Source organism: Hyalella azteca, unplaced genomic scaffold (assembly GCF_000764305.2).
Source record: "Hyalella azteca isolate HAZT.00-mixed unplaced genomic scaffold, Hazt_2.0.2 contig12323, whole genome shotgun sequence".
NCBI classification, from domain to species: domain Eukaryota; kingdom Metazoa; phylum Arthropoda; class Malacostraca; order Amphipoda; family Hyalellidae; genus Hyalella; species Hyalella azteca.
Window position 1 is genome coordinate 25013 of NW_025942283.1, and position 9167 is coordinate 34179.

The window sequence follows — 9167 nt, forward strand, 5'->3', positions numbered from 1 at the left end:
GGCCTGCCAGCCGCGCTTGCCTTTCATTGATCCACTCACTAATGAATTGCTTGATAAGCGCGCTCAGTTGCCATAATATTAATCTATTGTTGCGCTCTGCTGCGCCGTTGTACCTGTGGTGTATATCTCATTTAGTCCAGTGAATTTTTTCATACTCAAATGTTTTAGCAATTGCTTCAGTCGATAATGATGTGCAGTTTCAGCGTAATTTCTAAAGACATTTCGTAATGATGAACTCTAACCTTAAACCTTGTTTTTGACCTTTTTTACTGAGATGACTCCTATACTTCTTTGCAAGAGTTTTAAGGTGAATGAATACATTTTTACCTCCATTTCTGTAATTCCGCAAGCCCCTAAAAAGCTTCGTATTAGTAGAGATGCAGTAGTTAATCTCATTTCTCTAATGTAACGACTGTACGATAAGTAGTGGTGCAACATTGGCTTGTAGCATAACAACTAGGGCGATAATTCGCTGCGTGTTGGGACGCTGTGAGCGGCGGCGGCGAGATTGTGTGAAGCCAAACTTGTGCAAATTGTTGGAAGTTAGAGAGCGCTGTCTGGCTGCCTCCATTGTGTGCCGCTCCAATGAAATGACGAGCTTTACATGGCCCTCCTCCCTGTCTCCCTTCCAGCGCTCTCGCCTGCTTCAACTCTTATCAAGTAATGCTATCACATCTGCTGATTCTCTCGCAAAAGTCACAAACATTCCAAACTGCAGTTAAAATAAAAATATTCTGGATCGTTGTGCAAGGCATAAATGTATCGAAATCTACTTTTATTTAAGTCGTGAATTAGTGTTACGATCTCTTTACTTGCGCTCTATGGATACCATGAAAACGCGTTTCGATTCAATGGCCGCACAAGGATAAATTTGATTTTTATGTTCGATGTGTGAGATGTTAATTCTTACTACATCGATGACCGCGAGCAGTGAAGGAATTTACTTTCTCAGTAGGCAGAATTAAAAGAATTACAAACCGTCACTCGCAACACCAGAATAAAATATTTTAGAACAGCTTCACGCTTCAGTAAATATTTTCATTCAGTAGGTACTGTATCCACGTCACAGTTATGTTCAATGTTAGTTTATGTTGAAGACAGCAGCAGCACTAGCTTTGGCTACTCGACTGCCAAGCTCGCGAGAAACCGGTTCTTGGAGCGCGGTAATTTATGCTTTTGTTAACTGGAGGCCAAAGCTCGTTTAGAGCGAACCATTGATTTATGAAGTGGCAGCGACTGTTCATTTGTTTACCTGCAGCTCCTGCATCTTAATGGCTGTCAAAGTGACGCATTATTTCCAACCATCTCACTGATCGCCGCACTTGAGACTCTTGAAGCTTGACGCTCCACGTGTTCCCATGGAGCCTGCTAGGTGCTGACAATTCTATTCCCGTAACTGTTTTTTGCCAAGGACTGTTTTATTCATTATAAAATCCGTTATATTCTTTAAGGGTTGCGATTATAATTGTTTGTTCTTGCCTAACTATCCTTTGCAAATATATTATATATATTCTTTGGTGTTCGTTATGAGTGAAATATATTGTTAGGTTTCAATGCGTCTATGGGGATAACCTTGGGTAAAAAAAATTCTCTTTCAATTCTTACTACAATAGCTAGTCGTCTAAAAAATGGCGGCCCGAGTTCATCTGAGGATGCTGGGATTTGCGAAATTGCTGAATTAGCCTATGTTTATTATTTGCGCATCTGAAAGATTTCAAAAATTTGTGATAATTATCTTGAGACCATATCAAAAGTCCTAGCTACTTTATTAGGTAGATGATATGGTAACCGTATATGTTTGAACGATACCGAGCTTGTGAATATAACTCTTGTCCTTTCTAAATTACCACTACTCGTCATTTACCTTAGTGCTGTTGCTTACCTCAATGTTATTTCTTAGTGTAGTTTTACTCGTTCAAGTGACTAATAACATTCCTACCAAGACGATGGGAATGCATTTGGCCCAGTTCATCTGTTCCCCCATGTTTGTTTTGGCATCCCTTCCACTTTCTCCCTATTTATACTTTAAAATTCATAGTTCTTTTTGCCTTCTGTACGCATTTCCTCTTTCCTTGCATGTATTTGCCCTCATCGCTGCTTTTTTCCTCGGCTCATGTTTTGGCATCGCAATTCTTCCGATTTGTTAGGAGGCCCTTTAGCAGTTTAGCTGAATCTAGAGCTCGTGATATACCTGCTGAGGTTGACAGTGCAGCGAAGCTTCCTATAATTGGCGCTTGATGAGAGCAGGATTATCGGCCCAAGAAGCGCAATTAGATCATCGGTCGGTTGCTCCAAGTCCATCGACGATATTGGCTTGAGTGCCACTGCACTCGCTCAGCCTGGTGATTTTTGTTCGGTGTCGGTGAGAATTCTTCGAGTTGAGCTTCTTCCTTGACAGATTAATTGCTTCTCGCGTGCACTTTTTTGAATGAGTTTTCTTGCCTTCGAAACTTCCTGTGATGTCCCGAGACTGATCGCGCTAATGCGGGGAGTTCTTTCGAACGCCTGCCTGACTAAAGTCGGCAACTATAGTGTCTGCTTGTGACCGTGTTCATGATATTTTTTATTTGGGAAGAATCGAATTCTTTTATTCGAGAAAAATTGTAAAAATTTAAATTTTGTAAGTTTTCAATTGACATACACAACTTTTTTTTAATTCGCGGCTTAACTCAATAAATGAGAGATTCTTCGTTTTTTACAAGAAACTGTTGACATTTTATTTGTTTACTTCACGTCTCTCTATGTAAAGGGAAGTGTGATAACGAATTTTTAAATGTGTACCTGCTTGCAGGCGTTCTAAACATTCGCTTGTGGCATAGCTTATTTAATTTCTGAACTAGTGAGACTACACGTTCCTTCTCTCATTGTTGTTGTTTAGTATTGTTTGTCAAAGCTTCTCCCAGACCTTAAATTAATCGTTCAAAACAGACACTTCTAAAGGATAAATTTCTTGCAGTGCGAAACATTTAATTATTGTTACAAAACCTAGTCGTATAAAAGCAAAATTATTACCCTATTAAAGATTCTTTGCCGTGCCTACCTGTTAGAATGATAATAAGTAACCCTGTATTGGGTTTGTGTAGAGGCTTCTTGAGTGTCAGTACATGTTTAATTAATTGGTCATCAGTGAATCGCTGAGACGCGCTAGTGGATTTACAAGCCTACTAGTGTTCAGTAGAACAGCGCTACTCGTTAGAATGAAGAGACTCGCTGGCCAGCAGCTAACTGCTCATTGCTATCAGCTGCCTCACCAGTGTTTTACTCCGGGTAATTACGACCGTAACAATAGCCTCTTGTCCCGCGGTCTTATATTCCTTCTCGCGTGTTCGTTCGAGTGGCTTGCATATTAGATGGAAATGCCGCGGCAGATCTCGGCAGTATTTGCTCAGCATTACGTGCGCTCAGTGCGGAGATCAATCGTATGAAGCATTGTCTCTTCGTGTCTTACTCTCGAGAATCCATGCCGTCACACAATGCGCTTTAAAATAACTTCCTTAAAATCTCTCAACATGTACTCGTGCAAAGCCTGAAACTCTGCTCAGGCGCCTCACTTGATTACTTTCGGGTCGTGTGGTGTGGTGCCCTAAGGCCCAATATGGTTTGCTCTCTAGGTCTTTTATCGCCGGTACTTTTGTAAGTGACTTGGACACTTTACCGCTCGAGTGCTTGCCAAATTCGCCCTTATGTTACACTGAGATAAGGCCTCTTATTGTGCCGAGTGACTGTGATCCGCAGTTTGCGCCTCTTAAACCGCATGTTTGTGGTCGTGTTTTTATGGCGTTTCTTAGCTCATTTTTCCCCTGCCATTGTTGAGTTGTGATATAGAAGGATTGTTTTTATGACTTTTTTGGCATAATGGGCTTTGTGTGTTACTATATTACAGGCTTGTCTCGCTTGTCAATTCCAATTGATTTCTTTTTAGCGCGTTTGCTGGGTGCGCAGTTTTAAAGCATTCCCATTGGCATGGAGTGGACGAAGTTGGATGTGAGGGAGAACGTTGGGCTCGCTGACTCTGTGTGTGTTGAGGAAGCGAGAGAAGTCAAACGAAAGGAGCTTTTGTGCTGAACTTGCAGCAGGAGCAGTCCGGAGAGTGAGAGAGATTTGTTATTGCTTCTTTAGAGCGGCGAGAAGAGCGGAGGCCACTGCTGCAGCTATCGGGGCTGCAATGCATCACCTTTGTTTATGCGTTGATGAGTCTGCGAGCATCGAGCGCTGTCTTTTATGCTTTCACCGAGTAATGGAGACACTAAAGCGGCTGCTGTTTATTTGCTCGCGTGCTCTTGTGAGCTTCAGTGTCGGGGTCGCTCATGACTTGCACTCTTGGCAGAGCGATGCTCGTCGTTCATACGCTCACCTCCCTAGACTTGTGCTAACATCGCGACCCGTTCTCTCATGTTGCGGTGCTCTGTTTATCCAAGTCCATACCTGCTGTATGAACGCAATTAAAATGCTCTCTAGCGAATAACGATACTGAAGTGTCTTTTATTCAAATTTTTTCGTGTTGTTTTCACGAATGCAGATTTCTTACTATTACATTGAAATATTTGTGCATAGTATATTGCAAAAATGTTGTGTTTCGTGATAACAGATGAAGAAAAAGCTAGAGGGGAATTTATGTTGTCTCTTGAAAGCAGAGTAGTTTCTTCGTTACAATTTCCTACCTTTTTTAGAAAATCCCTGTGGGTGCTCAAGCTTTTAAATTTTCCAGTTCATAATATTACCTCGAGAGAACTGTGCTGGTGTGTTCGGAATGCCAGGGAGCAGTTTTCATGTTGCGCTCTGTAATCTCCGCGAATCATTGTGCGAAACATGTGCTCATCTGCGCTAATCCCTGCTCGCACTTGTTGCTGGTGTCCAGCTCTGCAAAGACCAATCTTCAAAGCCTGCTCCTGAGCCTTTTAAACCGTAAATTTCGTGTATGCTGAACAAGAAAGCCTCAGCAAATCCCAGCGTGGTCTAGCGGTCTCATCAAGCACAGCGTTTGTTTCTCTTAGCATCCTCAACGAAGGAGAAAATGAATGCAGTTGTTGCATGTGTCAGACGTGTTAGCAGCATGAATATTTGGCCGCTTATGTAGTGGTGTTTTGTTGGCTGGCTTTCTCTGTGGGAGTGAGAGCTCTGCTGTGCAAGACTCAACCTGCTGATGACCGTCCCGTCAATATTGTAGACTGAACGAGGCGGCGGGACGGTGTAGAGTGCCGTTTGCTTGACTCCACGCCAAATATTGACATGGGCAATAGGACCCAACCAGTCACGACTGCTTCCTTCCATGTTAGCCCTTCACCCCCTCTCGCTTACGTCTCTCGTTTATACCTTTTAGCTCAAAATCTCGACTCACGTGATTACTACAGTGATTTTATGAGCCATTTCCTCTCACCCCAGTCGTCTGCTTCTTACGAAGAGGAAGTATTGTTACTTTAGTCTTTTTCCTTGCATTATTTCTTGACTGAGGCCTGACGTCTCCGAAAATTTCACGGTTAAATATTTTGTTACTAAATTGTTCTAACTTCAGTTGTGTTTATTTTATTATTTCTATGTTGAAAGAATTTTACGTTTCTGACCTTTCATTGAAATGCATTTGTTTCAAAGTTTGTCTGTTTGACTGGTTTCATCGGACTTGACTCTTAGAAAGCTGCGCATACGAGTGCCATTCATTGATGATATTAATTGCTTACTGACAGTTGCCTTGACTGTTGGCCGCGGATCCCACGCTTTGCTGTCGCAACAAAGACTCACTCTTGACTTTCAAAGCGCCGCCAAAACACACGAGCCTGCGCTCACTGCCTCTAATTGCTCAAAGTTATCTTTTGTGCTGCGCGCCCAGGTTGTTCTGGCCTGAACCTTGTTATCGTTTACTTGATCTCTCTAAAATCCCACGGCTTCAATTTGTTTAACTTTATACTTTCCGCATGTTACTTAATAGCTTCATTAATGTATTATTTTATTCTTTTGTATATATTTCTGTGTTTTTTTTTCTGATCTGTTTATTTATCTAATATTTAATCATTTTCTTCGCGTATTTATCGAGGGAAATTGAGCGTCAAATTCCACATGATTAATAAACGCTTAACAACTTGTTTCATTGTAATTCCAAGTTTTTCAGTACTTGATTTCGATAAAAATGAATTCCCTGGGAATGATGCACGCCGTACAGTATTGCTGGAGATCATTCGGATGGAGAATTATAAAACAAGTATCGTGGCAAATATTTAGGCTTGTTTTGCCCTGCGCGGAAGTGTAGGATAAAGTTCTTGTATGTAGGACCTTTGGTTGGAGCTTGTCCGAACGGTCCCATAACCTGGAACTTCCCCTTCTGGCCGTGGCAATTTACGAGGCTGTAATGCCACATGTCGCGTCCCCTTAGGCCCGAGTGATGAGGCAGCGTCTCGTGATGTTTTTACGTGGAGCCGCCAGGGTCCTTCGTGTTGACGATTTCGTCGCTTCTGTGTATGCCTTGATCAGTCAGTGAAATTGATGATGGTATAGGTTGAAGCTGTTCACGATGACAACTCAAATTTCAATACACCTCGACGGATTTGTTTAGCGTCGTTTTTAATTAATTTGTTATCAACGTTTTTCGCTTCATCCAAGTGATAGTTTAGTATCGCGTTTATATTTGTTATCGCGCTTATCGGACCATCGAAGGCAACGCAGTAAGTATCTTAGTATCAAATGGGTGCCATCTCGGCTCAAGCTAATACGCGTAGTTGATTTATACTAGATGTAACACTCTTAGTGTAACATCTGAGTTACAGTATATTAAAAAAAATCTACGGATATTTTACCTATCGTGATTGATCTACTCATCTTCGTCTGTGTTCCCGTCAGTAGACAAAGAATCAAAGATTTGAATAGTTTTTGGTGGTTATGGTGTATTGATAGTCAAGCGATAATGTTATTATTTCGATTTTTGGTTTTTGTTATCTATTGTTACCCAAATAAGTTGCATGAGGTGAATCCACATGGCCCACAATAATGTGAATTCATATTCTCTCAAGCTTTAAACATAAAAAACGGTAATAATATTGTTATTTTAATTGGAAAGCAGCCTCATAAAGTTTGTGCCTTCCACAAATGTCTTATTGCAGTGTTTTTAAAGCCATGATTCATAAGTAAACTGAAGTTATAAAACCTCACGAAACAAGTGTCGTGCGCGCGGTGGTTTCGTGCGCAGTTTGTATCAGTCCCGCTTAGTCATTTCTCGTCGCTTGACATGTAAATTTATGCCACCGCTAACGCCACTTTTGAGCGGAATTCATGACTTGAATTTAAATCATTTTAACTGCGAGTGTACGCCGGATCTGGCGCCGAGGAACTTCTTGACTAATAAGCGATTCCAGCTATTAAGAAGTTTTGCATGACAATGAGGCAGGGAGAACCTGTACGTTAAGCCGCTTGTGGCGTGCGCTTGCTTACGAGAACAATAGCGTATCAGCTGTTATTTTGATTCATTGGAAGAATTTAGGTTCTTTTATTCGTATTGTTATTTTAATTCCTGAAATAACTTGTGATTTGAACCATAATGATGTCGTTGAAATAAATCATCTTAATTTATCGGTTTAAAGTATAATTATTGCGGAACTATGAGGCTACCTTTATAAAACATCGCAACACGTAGTCTATTCAGAAAAGAGTGAGACATAGTCACAGTAATGGTGTTAGCATTTTCTTGGAGTCTCTGCAGGCGAAGGCCTTTCTATTGTCTCATAAACTTCGTCTTTTTTCGAGTCAGCGGCACTTACACTTTGGGTGAGGTTGACCTCCCCTCCAACATAGCGCCCATCTGCCCTCCTCCCATCCGAGACCCTTGGGAAAGACTGTGGCCATCTTCAAGAGCAGTTTGAGACGCAATTTAGCCAAGGTGTTTTTTTGGAGCTTGTAGCCTGATCGGTGTGGTAACTTTAATGAGCTTATTGCCGCCGTCCTGCCTCTCCTTCTACTGGTGCTTTCTTCTTCTACGTTGGAACTTCAGAAGTCGACTGTTGTGGAACTCTGCATAATAGAGAGTTGATGAGGAATAATTTTAGAAGTTAAGAAATAGTGGCAAAGAATTCGATGCGCACCATCGTGCCTTTTCAATATTTGATCTGAGTTTAGCTGCATATCTGTGAAAATTTCCCGGTAACTTTGCATATTGGTTGTAGCGCCGACACTCGCGTCCAACTATTCGAAAGTCTACGGAATTGAGTGCCATGCTTTTGAATCGTGCCTCCCAATTATTCCTACTTCTTGTGGCCGATTTTACATCAAAATCATTTATTCTCGGAAGGTTTTCCAGAAGCTTTGCAATTCAAACGACTTCTCCTATTATTTGCGCATTATTTTAGATTCGTAATTCAAACACTATCGAGCTAGCTCTGTATCAACTATATCTTTCAAATTAACGTCGAAAGGCAACGCCAAATTCTTCTCATGACAACGCCTCGCACATCAGTCGATTTTCTTTTGGTTTTAGCGCAAGGTAAATCTAACTAAGTAATTTTTTCGTCCTAAATATTCAATCATTCTTGTCATTGGACACCGCAATTGTACTTTATTGGCAACTTCAATTTTTTTTGGACTTGAATCAATTCGCGATGGTCGTAAAGGATAAGGTAGTTTGAAGGATTTTCATTAAAAACAGTTGGGAGGATTTAATCCATTTTTGGTGCTAGCGAAGAAAAATGATTTTGGTTAGAAAAAGGTAATTTTTGAGATTCTCTACTAGAATAATTTGAGCCCTTTTATAAATGAAGTTCCGCCTGCTTGCAATTGAAAATGGGGATTTTATTGAATTTAAAATATTCATGAAGATTTATTCAAGTAGTATTTAGGTTGATTTTAATCAATATGCGATGTTAAAAAATACTGTATTTATGAATTTTGGGCAAGCGGATAATTTAGGAGTTTTTCGCTCAACAATTGACAAATTTATTGCTCAGTAATTATAATAGAACTTTTTGCATGCTAATCCAGAGTTTTTTGGTGAAAAATGTGAGATTTATTATACTTATACCACTTGTCCACTTCAGATATCGTACAGTAATCACAAGCTTCATTGAACAACAATTAAAGAGTTCTCAAATTAACTATCGTATATTTTGGCTACAGTTTATTAATTCTACCATTGACAGAAGCGTCAACGGACAAATTCAGAATTTTTGCTGTAGCACAGGCGTTGTCAAGTA